A 14,914-nucleotide genomic window follows, 5' to 3' on the forward strand; every position below is an offset into this window, starting at 1 on the left:
CTAGATTCTCGCTTGCTTTGAATGACTGGTGCACTCGGACACACAGGTCCATTTGACCTCAACATATCCCAATCTATCACCATTTAAATAACACTCTACCATTCTGTTTTCCGTCCAAGTGGATAACGTCACATTTCTCCACACGGTACTGCATCCGTAATGTATTTTCCACTCACACAACTTGTCTCAATTACCTATAAGCCTCTTAACATCCTCCACAGCACTCACATTCCCACAAATGTTCGTGTTAACAATAAACTTGGAAATCTTGTTTTTGCTTCCCACATCCAATTCATTGATGCATGTTGTGAATAGTTGGGATCCAAGTACTTATCCCTGTGGGACCCCACTGATCACTGCCAGTTACTTCAAAAAATTCCAGTTTATTCCTACTCTTTGTTTCATATCTGTTAAAAATTTGCAGCCAAGTTAAAATGAATAATATAGAAGCATGTAAGGGGGAACGAGAGAAGCAGATGAGGGAGAAGCAAAATAAGGAACACGGTAATAAATTCAGGTAAGGAAAGCTGGGAGAAGGCTCGATTGACTTATAATCAGTTGAGACTAATGCGTCCACAAGATGATAGCATATGGTGGAGGAATGATACAGAAGCGTATCTTTTACCCTTCACAAGTTTATTCGTCAAACAGCTCAGTGGACACAAAGATTGGTTATTTCTGCACCGTATACTCGATGTGATGCCACAAAGTGTTAGGAAATCGCCACTTATGTCAGTTCACATTTGTTTGCCGCCTGGAATCTATGACCCTGAATTACTGCTCCCAATCTTATGTGGTTTAACACTACAACTACATTCAAACACACCTTGGTCGCCGCCGTACGCGTGAGCATGCACTCCATAAGTCTCTCTTTTCTGTTCAGAGTATTTAGTGAACTGCCTTTCACTAGTTTTTGCTACCGCCCTGCTAGACATGCAGGAAAGTCAAACACTTGATATTAATCCTTAGCATCGCACCCAGATAATATTTTGAACCTATCTTGTTTCCTATTTTCTTTCAAATGCACGAACGGACTTTTCTTCCACATTCCCAAAACGCCATAAACGCCTTTCGTTTGTCAACGCCAGCACTGCGATATTTCAGAGTTGATCGTTCTAGCGGCATACTGGTGGTTACTGGAATATTATGAAGGCACTTGCATAGGAACACAAAATGCACAATGCTTTGTCCCTGCGTGTCTGATCTGATTGTGATATAAAATCCAATTTCCTCCAATTAAACTGGGACTGGGGAGATATACGTATTATGTTATATTTATAGAATAACTGGGTCCGGTACAGAATATAAATATAGATAATCATTGAGTTACAATCCAGATGTGAAACCTAATTAGTTAAACACAAAAATAATTAAGATGACAGGGCATGTGATGCATTGAGGATGTAGCATGTTGGAATTGGTGGATACAGTGTGATCAATGGAAACACAAGTGTAGTGATGTTGAGTTCGATTATAGCACATGGTGCAGGAATGAGACAGAAGCGTATATTTTCCTTTCACAAGTTTATTCTTCAAACATGTCGGTGCAGTTACAACTTGGCCTGGACGAGGGAAGTGGATGTACCATTGCCAAGTTTGCGAGAACAATAATATTGGATGCAAGTGGTGAGGATGACAGTCTACAGATCGATATGGACAGGATAGGTGAGTGGGCAAAAACTTGGCAGATCGAATGGAACATCGGAAAATGGGAGCTGTGCACTTTTGTAGGAATATTACAGGAGTTGAATATTATTTAAATAGAGAAATGCTGCAGAAAGCTGCAGTACAGAGACATTTGGGGATTCACATGCATAAGTCACACAAACCTGGCATACACATTCAGCAGGCAACTGGGAAGAAAAGTTGTCTGTTTGTATTTATTTCAAAGGGATTGAAGCATAGAAATAGGTCATTCTTGCTATAATATAACAAGGCACTAATTAGACCATAGCTGGAATATTGTGTATAATTTTGCTTCCCTTGTCTAAGGAAAGATGCACAGGCATTGGAGGCCGTCCAGAGAAATTTCACTGGGTTGATCCCGCATACAGAGGGATTTTCTTATGAGAAGACGTTCAGTAGATTGGGCCTATACGCATTGGTGTTTAGAAGAATGAGAGGCAACCTTATTGAGACATATGGGATTCTCAGTGGGATTGACATGATAGATGTTAAAAGGATGTTTCTTATTGAAAGAGAGTCTCAGACCAGAGGGAATGATCGCAGAGCAAGGAGTCTTCCATTCAAGACAAAAATGTGGAGGACTTTCTTCTGTTAGAGGGGAGTGAATCTGCGTAATTCTTTCCCGCATAGAGCTGCAGAGGTTGGGTCGTTAAGTATGTTAAAGGCTGAGATAGACCAAGGTTTAATCAGTAATGCGATAAGGTGGGACAGCGGTTTGAGGGTTATCCCATCATATCATTCATGATCTAATTGAATCGTGGAGCTAACTCAATGGGCCGAATGGTCTATGTCTGCTCTTATGCTATATGGCTACCATCAGTTCAGCAATAACATTTCAGTGAAGCATCAACTGCAGCGAAGCATGATTAATGGTTTAGTTTGTATCCACATTCCTTGATAATTCGTTTTCAAAAACGTTGGCTGTTTGGGGGGGGCGAACGTTTTTGGATGGGAGATGCACGAGTTGGAGATGCTTGATCGGTTACATTTATTGTAAAAGAAAGAGTTTGTTATAGCAAGCGTTGCAGTAAGGCCTGTCCTTGTTCTCCTTGAAGACACCGTGACTGAGCTGCTGAAGGCTAAATGCGCAAGCAAAGTGCTCCGGGTGGAATCTCATCCTATGGCTGTAATGCAGGGTCCATTGATGGGCTTTTGACATCCATTGCACAACGACCCCTGCCGCTGGTGATAGTTCAACTCGCAGTAGGGCATTCCACCGACCTGAAAGAAACTGCCGCTCAAAAACGGGGTGAGGCAATCCTAGATTGGAAACAAAACAAGGGAAACGTTATCATTTGACCTTGAAAGACATTACCATCACTAAATTCAACATCCTACGGGTGGGGGAGGGGTACCATTTAGCAGAAACTGAACCAGTCTAGTCATATGAAGACCATGTCTGCCAGAGGAGATCATGGGGCAGGATTCCTGCGGAGAGTAACTCACCTCCTGACTCTCGAAGACCTATCATCTAAGACACAAGTCAAGAGTGCGATGGAAGACTCCCCACTTGCCTGGATGAGTGCAGCTCCAAGAATACCAGAGAAGTTCAACACCATCCAGGACAACGCAGCCCAGCTTGATTTCACCCCTTCCAGAAATATTGTGCCACCACCGTCATACAGTTCCCGCCGTATGTACTATCTAGATTATCTACAAGAGTCCTCAACAGTGCTTTCACGTACCATTTACACAGCAATAACCTGCTCACGGTTGCTCAGTTTGGGTTCCGGAAGGATCACTCAACTCCGGACTTCGTCATATTCTTTCTTCAAACATGGAGAGAAAGAGCTGAATGTCAGAGGTATAGTGAGAGTGACTGCCCTTGACATCAAGGCAGCATTTGACCGAGGTTGGCATCAAGGAGCCCTTGCTAAACCGCAGTCTTTGGCGATCAGGGGGAGAGCTCTCCATTGGCGAGAGTCACAGAGGAAGCTGGTTGTACGGTTGGAGGTCATTCATCTCAGCTGCAGGACATCACTGCAGGAGTTCCTCAGGGTAGTGTCCTGGACCCAACCATCTTCAGCTGCTTCAATAATGAGCTCCCTTCCATCATAGGGTCAGAAGTGGGAGTGTTTGCGGATGACTGCACAATGTTCAACACCATTGGGACGTGGACGTCCCTGATTAGGCCAGGATTTATTGCCCATCTCTTGTTACCTTTTAGAAGATGATGCTGAGTTGCCCTATTGAACCGCTGCAGTCCTTAAGTTGTAGGTCCATCCACAATACTAGGAGGGCGGGAGTCACATGTAGGCCAGACTAGGTAAGGACGGCAGATTTCTTTCATTAAAAGTCGTCAGCGAACAAGAAGGTTCTTATGACAATGAGCAATGGTTTTGTGGTCTTCGTTAGACTTTTAATTACCGATTTTCTGATAGAATTCAAATTTCACCATCTGCTGTGGCAGGATTGTTCTAATGCTCTCGGGTCTGGGGCCAAATGCCACCACGACAGATGGTGGAACTGGAATTCAATACATCTGTAGAATTAATGATGACCATAGGGGCAGCACGGTAGCCTTGTGGATAGCACAATTGCTTCACAGCTCCAGGGTCCCAGGTTCGATTCCGGCTTGGGTCACTGTCTGTGCGGAGTCTGCGCATCCTCCCCGTGTGTGCGTGGGTTTCCTCCGGGTGCTCCGGTTTCCTCCCACAGTCCAAAGATGAGCAGGTTAGGTGGATTGGCCATGATAAATTGCCCTTAGTGTCCAAAATTGCCCTTTGTGTTGGACTGGGTTATGGGGATGGGGTGGCGGTGTTGACCTTGGGTGGGGTGCTCTTTCCAAGAGCCGGTGCAGACTTGATGGGCCGAATGGCCTCCTTCTGCACTGTAAATTCTATTAAAAAAAAACAATTTAAAATACCCATCTGGTTCACTTTTGTTCTTTAGGGAAGGAAATCTGCTCTCCCTGTCTGTGAGACCAACTCCACAGCAATGTAGTCGACTCTGAATCGGCCCAGCAAGCCATTCCATTCAAGGGCAACACAGGTATGGGCAATAAAGGTTGTATCAACCAGTGGTGCTCATCCCATGAAGGAATACATAGATACGTAGAAAACAGGAGCAGGGGAGGCCATTCAGCCCTTCGAGACTGCTTCGAGTGTTATTAAGATCATAGCTGATCATCGAACTCACTAGCCTAATCCCGCTTTCCTCCACATTCTTTGATCCCCTTCGCCCAAAGTACTATATACAACTGCTACTTGAAAATATACAATGTTTTGGCATCAACTATTTGCTGTGGTAACGATTTCCACAGGTTGGCCACTCCCTGGCTAAATAGGTTTCCTCAGACTGTGGCCCCTCGTTCTGGACATACGCACCATCGGGGACATCCTTCCTGCACCGACCGCATCTAGAGCTGCTCACGCTCTTCTCGTGTCAGTCCCACCATTCCAGGAATCAGTCTGGTAAACATTCGCAGCACTCCCTATATATCAAGAACATCTATCCTCGGATAAGTAAACCAAAACTGCACAGAATATTCCAGGTGTGGCCTTCCTAAGGTCCCCTATAATCGCAGCAAGATATCCCTACTCCTGTACTCGAATCCTCCTGCGATAAACGTCAACATACAATTTGCCTTCTTTGCCGCCTGTTGTACCTGCATGCTTACCTTCAGTGACTGGTAGGCAAAGGTAATCAATCTTTCTGGGAAAAAAACTCAACTCAACATCCGTATCCAGAGCATTCAATCCATTTTGCAACGCTATCCTTGTCAGATTTTACATTACAATTTCCATGTCCTGACTACCCGCACTGATTCTCATAGCACGTCTTTTCTTTAGAAAGCCCGGATTCAATTTCGGCCTTGGGATACTTTGTGTACTTTTCACTTGCTCTGGGTATTTTGCATAATTTCCTCCGAGTGCTGCGGTTTCCTCCCATCGTCCAACAATGTGGTTAGGTGGATTGGCCATTCTAAATTGCCCCCTAGTGTCCCAATATGTGCATGTTCGGATTAAAGCGTGGGTCTGGGTAGTGTGCCCTTTCGGATAGTCGTTACAGACCTGATGGGCCGAATGGCCTCCTTCTACGTTGTAGGGCTCCTGTGATCTATGATTATATTCTGTGATCTATCAATTCCATCACATATTTTATTACGCGCAAAATGTAACATCTTGGAAAATTCATGTCTGTACAGAAATTTCAGGAAACGAAATTCAAATTTTTAATCACGAGCTTTCGGGGCTCCTTCATCAGGTGAGTGAAGAGGTAGGTTACACAAATACAACAAACATAGACAAAGCCAATGATGTAAGATGATACTTTGAAAGCAAATCTTCCCAGGTGACTAACACTTTAGAAGTCCAGACGGTGCGACTGGAATGAGGGCTAATCACCAGTTAAATAGGTGTGAATTGTCTCAAGCCAGGACAGTTGATAGGATTTCGCAAGCCCAGGCCAGATGGGTTAAACGTCGTGAGGCATGAATCACACTCGTGGAACGCGGCCAATGTTTTCTACCTCATACGCAGCAGGAAAGGATGTCACGAGGCGTGGTAGATTGGCGAAACCATGCAGATGCTGCGATAATGAATGGACGGACATTGCGCGACAATTACCAGGCAAGTATGTTCCCTTGCAGTCGGAGAACATTTGACCATGCAAGGGCATTCAGCCTATGTTCTTTAGTTAAGAGTTCTCCCAGGAGGCCATCAGGGCCCATGATAACGCAGAATCCCAGAGCAGAAACTGATAGGCAAGTTCTGCACGCAAGAGTACATCCTCAACCGGAATCTTGGATTCGTGTCTCTCTATTCATGTCTCAGGTGGTGTTGGTGCTGGGTTGGAGGGGGGGGGGGTGCGGGTGGGGGAGGGGGTATATGTACTGAGACATGAGTTCAGGATGCAGGTTGAGGCCGTACTCGGCAACCAAGCAAGAGTCCTCCAGCAACACGTCACAAACCAGCCACTTTTAACATCAAGAAAAACAGGGTAACATGCTTGGTAAATGCCATTGCATGCAATTTCTCCTCCAGGGCGCACTCTATCCAGATTCGCTGGCTGGAACACCGAGATATCCCTTCCTGACTTCATGTTTACTTAAACCATTATAACCTTTCAAAAATAAATATCGAAAATGCGAGATAAACTCAGTAGGTCCAACAGCATCTGTGGAGAAAGAAATAGAGTGATGGTTTCGAGTACGCGTCACCCTCTGAGAAGACCAGCTTAACAATGACTATTCGAGATCATCAATAAATGTCACTTTACCATTCCATAAAACTTTTAAAAAGGGAAATAGCATGGATTGCTTTCAACAAATCTCGTGGCATTCACAGAGAGAATGGAATGGGCGGATTTCTGATTTATTTTGATGGGGGGAAGGAGGCTTGCGTTCAACCTAAATATTAGTATGGACTAAATAGCAGCTTCTGTGCTGTAGGCTCTATCTAGTACTGAGCTGGGAGCAGTTTTCATCGCCAGTTCGTGCAAATAAATCTGTACAATGTGGTTCAGAATAGGAACATCTGACCCTGGAACATCCTAATGTTCTACGCTAATGCCACCAACAATGATATCTATGCTACAAAGGACAGCGACATATATAAAAACGCAGATTCTGATCAGCCACATTACAGCCTCAACATCAGGCCCAACATTGAGTTCAACAACTTTAGACAATGAGCTTTTTTCTTCATCTTGGCCACTTTTTATTTATTTATTTTGATTTTCCTTTCATAATTTACGCACTCCTCCCCCAGAAGACGGCCTGTCACTTATTCCTTTGTTTCGCTTCCACGTACCACTGATCTTTCTTCTCCCATTAACACATTTTGCAATCGTTCCTTCCTACCACTATCAGCACCTCCTTTAGTCTTTAACGCTACCATTAATACTCCCGTTATCTTGTGTCCTTGACATCTTTGTCAATCTCTCCTTAGCTCGCCGTATCCCTGACTCACTCACCTCCCCATCCCACCTCTCCTACTGTAAATTTTGTCACATTTCTACCGCTCTTCTGCTCTGAAGAAGTCCCATGGATTCGAATCGTTAACTCTGATTCCATCTCCACAGATGCTGTCAGACGTGCTGAGTATATCGAGAATTTTCTGTGTTAAGTAGCCATTCCTGATCGATTTTCGACACAGGTCAGAAATATGAAATAGAGATTTGAAGATAAACACTTTTGCAGACACAGCAGTGTCACCTTGGTGACTTGCTGAATACTCCATGCGGTATTCACGTCCATTGACGTCAGCAGTTGTATAACTGCCAAGTACAAGAAATCCTTCTATTTTGTGCTCCTCCCTAAATACAATTTAACTTTAATTCGGAATCTGATGTGTATTCCCATCTGGTGTGCATTCCGCACTCGCTAACTATTTAATAGGCCCGTGCTGATGATACACAAAAAGTATTGCCCTGGCGCACGTGCCACCCTTAGTATCCCATATCAACCTGAAACCCAATCTGCCCTCTTCGGGTTGATGCAAGGAATGGGGCACAGAGCACGTCAGAGGAGAACGCAATCCCTCAGCTCACCCCCAGTGATGCAAACAATAAAGTGGCGATCGGTTTGCTGCATGTGATATCTTTCAATGTGATAAGTGGCACGTATTCACCCGTCTGCACCCCCCAACCTCGCTCCCCCCAAAACCATCATCGATCATAACAGCAAAAGCATTCTTCATAACGCGGACTGGGGCGTGATAAGATTGTGCATGCAACATAATTGCAAATCAGTTTTTCTTCTTTGGGAACGCAGCAAGATATGCAAAATCTAAACGTTTCTTTTGATCAACGAGCACTCACCCTGCAGACAAAACATTCTGGGTGCCAGACGTTATTAAGCGCTGAAAGGTAGTTGTCCAATCTTGGGCAATCGCAGCTGCCACACTTGGGAGCAAACATGTTGGAAGTAGTCTTTGCGGCAATAGGCCTTCCCGTTTTTCTCGTCGTATCCTAAGGGAAAGAGAAAATAGCGCGGGATGCACGTTCTGAACAGCATACAGAACTGGGAAGAAAGTGGGCATGATAGAGATAAAGACTGGAAATTCCGAAATACCAGATCGTTAACCAGTTTCGAATTACACCCAGCATTCAGTTCCATGAGCATGAATAGAATTCTGGATCAGTTATGTTTTATAAGGCTGGTCCAATGAGAGCTTACTTCCGTGGCGTGCCTGTCCCAGGTTCAAATTCAACCCAGAAACATGAACTGCCGCACTCCACATCAACATTTGGGATTAACCTCGGCAACCATCAAGTGAAAAGCATACGTAATATCTGAGGTACTTCGAATTAATCTATTTCATATCCAACACAACTTGCATTACTCAAAATATTTCGGCCAACTGAGGAAAAGCTAGTCAGTCAAATATAGAATTAGTGCTTTTGTTCCGGAACCTGTGAGTCACGAACAGACCAGTTAGGAGCAGGAATAGACCATTCGGCCCATTCAATAAGATCATTCATGGTCTGATTGTAACCTCAACCCCACGTTCCAGCTGACCCCGATAACCTTTCACCGCCTTGTAATCAAGGCTCTGAGAGAAAAATATTCTCTTCATCGCTGCCTTAAATGGGCTACCCGTTATTTTGACCCCTAGTTCTCGATTCTCTTTCAAGAGAAAACATCCTCTCCACATCCACCAATACCCAAGATCTTAAAGGTTTCAGGCACATCTGGAGCATATCCAAGTTTTTTTTTTTCCCCTTTTCGGTACACTTCCAATTCCTCCACAAGATATTTTAAATTTGTGCATTATTGGTGTTGCTGCTCAGGGAAATACATATTTCTTATACATGCCGTAAGATGGCTTGTGCAGCCCTCGGTGGCCCCTTTACCTCCCAGCTCGGGTTAGAACTCAACTGAATAACTTGATAGCCAAGGAAGGAACGCTGCTCTGGCAACGAAACATGTGGATTATCAAACTGTCTGTTTGATCGATGACAGATGGCAGATCCTTCTGTCATGTGCGAATAGCAGGCAGTGAGAATGGGAGCGATAACTGGCCAGGCAAGTGCATTAAATAATCACTTATTCTTGAAGAAAATTACATCCGCGACCAGCACGGTTGGTGATTCTGAACTACAATAACTCATGCAAAAGTTGTATGCAGCCTCAGCAAGTCAGACTCCACAAGGGTTCACTTGCCTCAATGGTTTTGGGGGGTCAGTGTGGATCCGATTGGCGCACAACATTCCATTCTAGTACTGGAATTCATACATTCTAGATGCATTTGGAATCCTTGCGCCTTGACATTCAATGGCACGATCATCGCTGAATCGCCCACCATCAACATCTCAGGGACAACAATTGACCTGAAACTCGATTGGAGAATCCATATAAACAGAATGGCTACAAGAGCAATTTAGAGGCTGATACCTTGCAACGACAACTCTCCTCCTGACGCCCAATAGTGACGGTGACTAGGGCCCGCGTTGGATCCTGTCTGATCGGCGGGGGTCTGGGAGGATGGTCATGGCGGTTAGGAGGGGCATGGGCGTGAATGACACCCGCTCAGAGTGGAACGTGCTAGGGTTGAGGGGACGGGTGAAGGTAGCGCGAGTTTACTCGCATTTAATGAGCCTCAAAGCAGACGTAGTGCTGTTACAGGAGACCCAGCTGCGGTTAAAGGATCAGATGAGGCTAAGGAAGGGCTGAATGAGCCAGGTGTTCGATTCAGCCTTGGAGAGTAGTGCACGGGGATGACCACACTGGTGGGTAAACGGGTGAGATTCCAGATGGGGAAGCTTGTGGCGGACCAGGGGGGCAGTACACGATAGTGACTGGTGCATTGGAAAGGTTGGTCAGTGGTGTTGGTTTGCATATTATTCCCCAAACTGGAATGACACTGGTTTTGTGAGGAAGTTGTTAGCGGCCATACCGGGCGTGGATACTCATCAATTGATATTGGGGGGCGGGGTTGGAATATGAAGTTAGTCCCGAAGGTGGCCAGGTCCCATCCGTAATCGCTAGTCCCTTTAGGGGGTGGGGAGAGTGTCGAAGGTGTAAGCTGGGTTCATAAAGGTGATGTGAGGGATGGACCCATGGAGGCATATGTACCCGCAAGGTAGGGAGTATTCCTTTTTTGTCACTGGTCCATAAGGTGTACTCGAGGAAGAACTCTTTTGTGGTAGTGAAGGCGCTGCTAACTGGGGTGAAGAAGAAAGAGTATTCGGCGACCGTGATATCGGGCCATGCTACAGTCTGTATTTGGCCTTGAAGTTGGGTCCGGCCTAGAGGTTGGCGTGGAGACTGCATGTGGGCTTGGTGAAGACACAAATTTGTGATCAAGACGAGGAAGGTGATTGAGGAGTATGTGGAGTTTAGCCAAAATGGGGAGCTCTCGTCGTCGGTGGTTTGGGAAGCGTTGAAGGCGGTAGTGAGAGGTGACGTCATCTCATTCAAGGCGAAGATGGGTAGGGGGCGCTGGAGGAATGGTAGCGCTAGTAGAGGAGATTTTGGAGGTTGCTGGAAGATTTGCGGAGGATCCAGATTCGGGGCTACTAGGGAAAAGGAAGGTGTTGCAGGTGAAGTTTGTTCTCCTGTCCAAGGGGAGGTTGGTTCAGCAGTTGAGGCGAGCACGGAGAGTTGTGTATGAGTCTGGTGAAAAGGCTAATCGATTGCTGGAGGGCCAGGTCGGTCGTCAGGCAGCAGCGAAGGAGATGGTGCGGATTAGGGAAGGAACGGGTGGGGTGGTGGTGATGTCGGTACAGATGAATAATGTGCTTGTTTTTTTTATAGGGGCTTGCATACGTCGGAACTACTGGACGAAGAGTCGGAGATGTGAGAGATTCTAGAGTGACAGGAGTGTCTTCGGGTCGGAGAGGCGGAGAGGGACGGGTTGCAGGAACGATTGGGGTGGAGGAAGTGCAGGCAACAATAGGGAAGATGCAATCGGGAAATGTACCAGGGCCGGATGGGTTCCAGGTGCAGTTTTATCAGAAGTTTAAGGATACCTTGGTGCCGCTGATGGTGGAAATGTTTGAGGATGCGATGGGAAAAGAGGGATTGCTGGAGACAATGAGGCAGGCTCCATTTCATTATTACTCCTAAAGGAGAAGGATCCGGTGGAGTGTGGGTCGGAAGGCCAATTTCTCTACTGAACGTGGATGCCAAGATACTGGTGAAAGTGTTGGCGGTGAGGCAGGAGGAGTGTCTTCCGAAGACAGTGGGAAGACTGAGTGTTTTGCGGTGCCTTCACCAGGTGCAGAGACGGGAGAAGAAGAGGTGTAATTTCGAATTGTGGCAGCTCACTTTCGGTATTTTGGGGTGCAGGTGGTGTGGGACTGGGCATGACTCCGTAAGCTAAACTTCTTGAGCCCGGTTGAAAGGGTTAAGCAGGATGTGGGGCGATGTGGCAGTCTTCCTTTGTCCTTAGCTGACCGGGAGCAGGCAGTCAAAATGAATATTTTTTCAGGTTTTTTTCCAGTGCCAAATTCACTCATCCGAGGGGTGGACAGGCTGGCGTCGTGTGGGCAGGGAAGGTAGAGAGGACAAGGAAGGCCGTGCTCTAAAGATGGCGGCAGACGTGGGGTTTGGCCCTTCCAAACCTGTTGCACTAATACTATTACATTCACTCTTCCCTCAGTTCAATTTCCACCCGAAAACGCCACAAACTTCCTCAGCAACCCCATTATAGCTCTCCCCGGTTAGCCCGGGTCTGAAATGTACAGCAGCAGATTATCTGCGCACAGAGGCACGTTGGGCACCACACCCCTCACTATCCTGCTCCATTAGTCCCAACCGCTCAGCGCAATAGCCAAAGGCTCAATTGCCAATTCGAACAAAGGGGGACATGGGGAAAGCTTACTTCATTCCCCGCAATATTGTGAAGTAACAGGAATTCATGTAATTTCCCCCGCCCACGTGCTTTCAGATCCTTGTAAAACAATTCCCTTGCGCAGTAAATGTCGAGAAGGTGCAGGGCTAGAGTAAGGAGTCGGAGGCTCTTTTTGTGTGGATAGATACAGGTCATTTTCGGGCGCCGGTAACGGCACCTCTGCCATCCGCCACTGGAATCTATTTGGATAATCCTGTCGTGGTAGCCACGCCGGAGATTTTGGGGCAATTTTGGCAGCACTTCAAATTGAGGGTTTGGTCGAGGTGATGTCAATAAGAGGTAATCATGGGTTCGAGCCTGGGAGGGTAGATGAGAGGTTCCGGGGATGGGAGGAGAAAAGGGTACAAGAGATGAAGGATTTGTTTCTGCTGGGATGATTTGCATGTTTGAACGAGCTGGGGTGGATTATGGGCTCCAGCGTGAGGAGGCCATCAGCTATATTCAGGTGCAGAATTTTGCAAGAACGGTTCTCCTGAGATTCCTCCTCGTTGTTGGAGGAGGTGCTGTCAGTAAGGGGGCGGTTGTTAAGAGAGGTGTGGGAAGTGCCCCGCCAAGCATGCCCGAAGTTCAAGAAATATTTGGGGTCGTTTTTCAGCATCATATCCGAGGTTGTGCACGTGGAACTGTAGCCAGGGCTCCTGAAGGCCATTTTCGGGCTGTCATACCTGTCGGATTGACAGACTGGAGCGGGAGCAGACATTTTAGCCTTCGCGTAATTAATTGCTCACAGGCAGGTTCTGTTGGGATGGAGGTGAACTTCACCCCCCTCCCCCCGTGCCTCGGCCTGGCTGGGGGATCTACTGGAGTTCCTGTATTTTGGAAAAGGTAACATTTGCTCTGAGAGGGGCGGATGAGGGGTTCCACTAGAGATGTGGATTGTTTGCTTTACATTTTGATGACCTGGTTTCTCTCAAGGAGCAATTGGGGGGGGGGGGGCTTGAGGGCGACGGTTGAGCGGGGAAATATTGTTGTCAAAATGTCAAAACGTTGAAAGTATTTTGAAAAAAATAAACCTGTTAAAATTGTGCAAGTGTACATTTCTAGGCTGTGTGAAAGGTTGGAGTTTGATATTGTTCACGAAATGAATCCATATTTGGACGGAGCAGGCCCAACGGTTTGGGGGTAACCCATGAGGTAGCTCTGAAAAAACTCCCCTCGTTTTCAAACACGTCATCGCATTGCACACAGAAGAAATGCTCCGGATGCCAGGTTTTATCCAGGGCAGTGAGCACTTTCTGTAAAGTGAACGAAAACAGTATTTGATCCTTTGACATATGAAGAAATGTCATTGAGTCATTGGGTCATATCGCACAGAAACGTCCCTTTGGCCCATCGCGTCTTCACTGCTCAAAAACAACTACCTAAACATTCTAATCCCATTTTACAACACTTGGCCTAGAGCCGTGTATGACAGATCACCAGTGCTCATCTAAATCCTTCGTAAATGCTATGTGGATCGCTGCTTCAACCACTCTTTGAGGCAGCGAATTCCAATTTCCCATCATCATCTGGATAAAGAGTTTTTCCTCTGATCCTTTCTAAACCTCCTGCCCCTTACCTTCAATCTATGTCCCCCCTGCTCATTGATCCTTCCACCATCCTCTACTCCATCTCTGCCACTCACAACTGTATGCATCTCAATCATGTCGCCCTCAGTCTCCTCTGTTCCAATGTAAACAATCTAAATCTATCCAATCTCTTCATAACTAACACTCTCTAGGCAATATCCTGATAAATCTCCGTACCCTAACCAGCGCGACCACTTCCATCCTATAATGTGGATTACAGAACTGAACACAATACTCTAGATGTGGCCTAACCAACGTTTTATAGAGTTCCAACATGACCTCCATGCTCTTCAACTCCATGCCTCGGCTAACAAAGACAAGCATACCATATGCCTTATTTACCACTGTATCCACCTGCTCTGCTATCTTAACAGGCCAGTGTACATGCACAGAAAATTCCCCTGATCCTCGGTGCTTCCCAGGATTCTGCTGTTTAATATATATTCCCTTTGTCTGCTTTGTCCTGTCGAAATTCATCACCTCGCACTTATCCGGATTGAATTACATTTGTCACTGATCGGCCCATCTGGCATGCTCGTCTCTATCTTCCTGTAGTCGAAGAATATCCTCCTCACTATTTCCCACCCCACCAATCTTCTTATCATCGCTAACGTCTTCATCAATCCTCTTAAATTCATATCTAAACTATTTAATTAACCACAAACAGCTTGAGCCCCAGCTGATATCCGCGGCACCCCACAAGACAGTCTTCCAGACAGAAAAATGAACCTCAACCGTCACCCTCTGCTTCCTGCCACTCGGCCAATATTGGATCCAATTTGCCAAATCTCCTTGAATCCCATGGGCTCTTGCCTTCGCTATCAGTCTCTCATGTCGGCTTTATCAAAATCCTTGCTGAAG

General features: G+C 46.1%; 1 pseudogene; it reads right to left on the reverse strand.

Moving 5' to 3' along the window:
* Positions 1-2,674: 2,674 nt before the first annotated feature.
* LOC140411397 (paxillin-like) lies at positions 2,675-14,130 on the reverse strand (annotated as a pseudogene).
* Between the last annotated feature and the right edge of the window lie 784 nt (positions 14,131-14,914).

Source organism: Scyliorhinus torazame, chromosome 4, assembly GCF_047496885.1.
Source record: "Scyliorhinus torazame isolate Kashiwa2021f chromosome 4, sScyTor2.1, whole genome shotgun sequence".
In the NCBI taxonomy this organism is placed as follows: domain Eukaryota; kingdom Metazoa; phylum Chordata; class Chondrichthyes; order Carcharhiniformes; family Scyliorhinidae; genus Scyliorhinus; species Scyliorhinus torazame.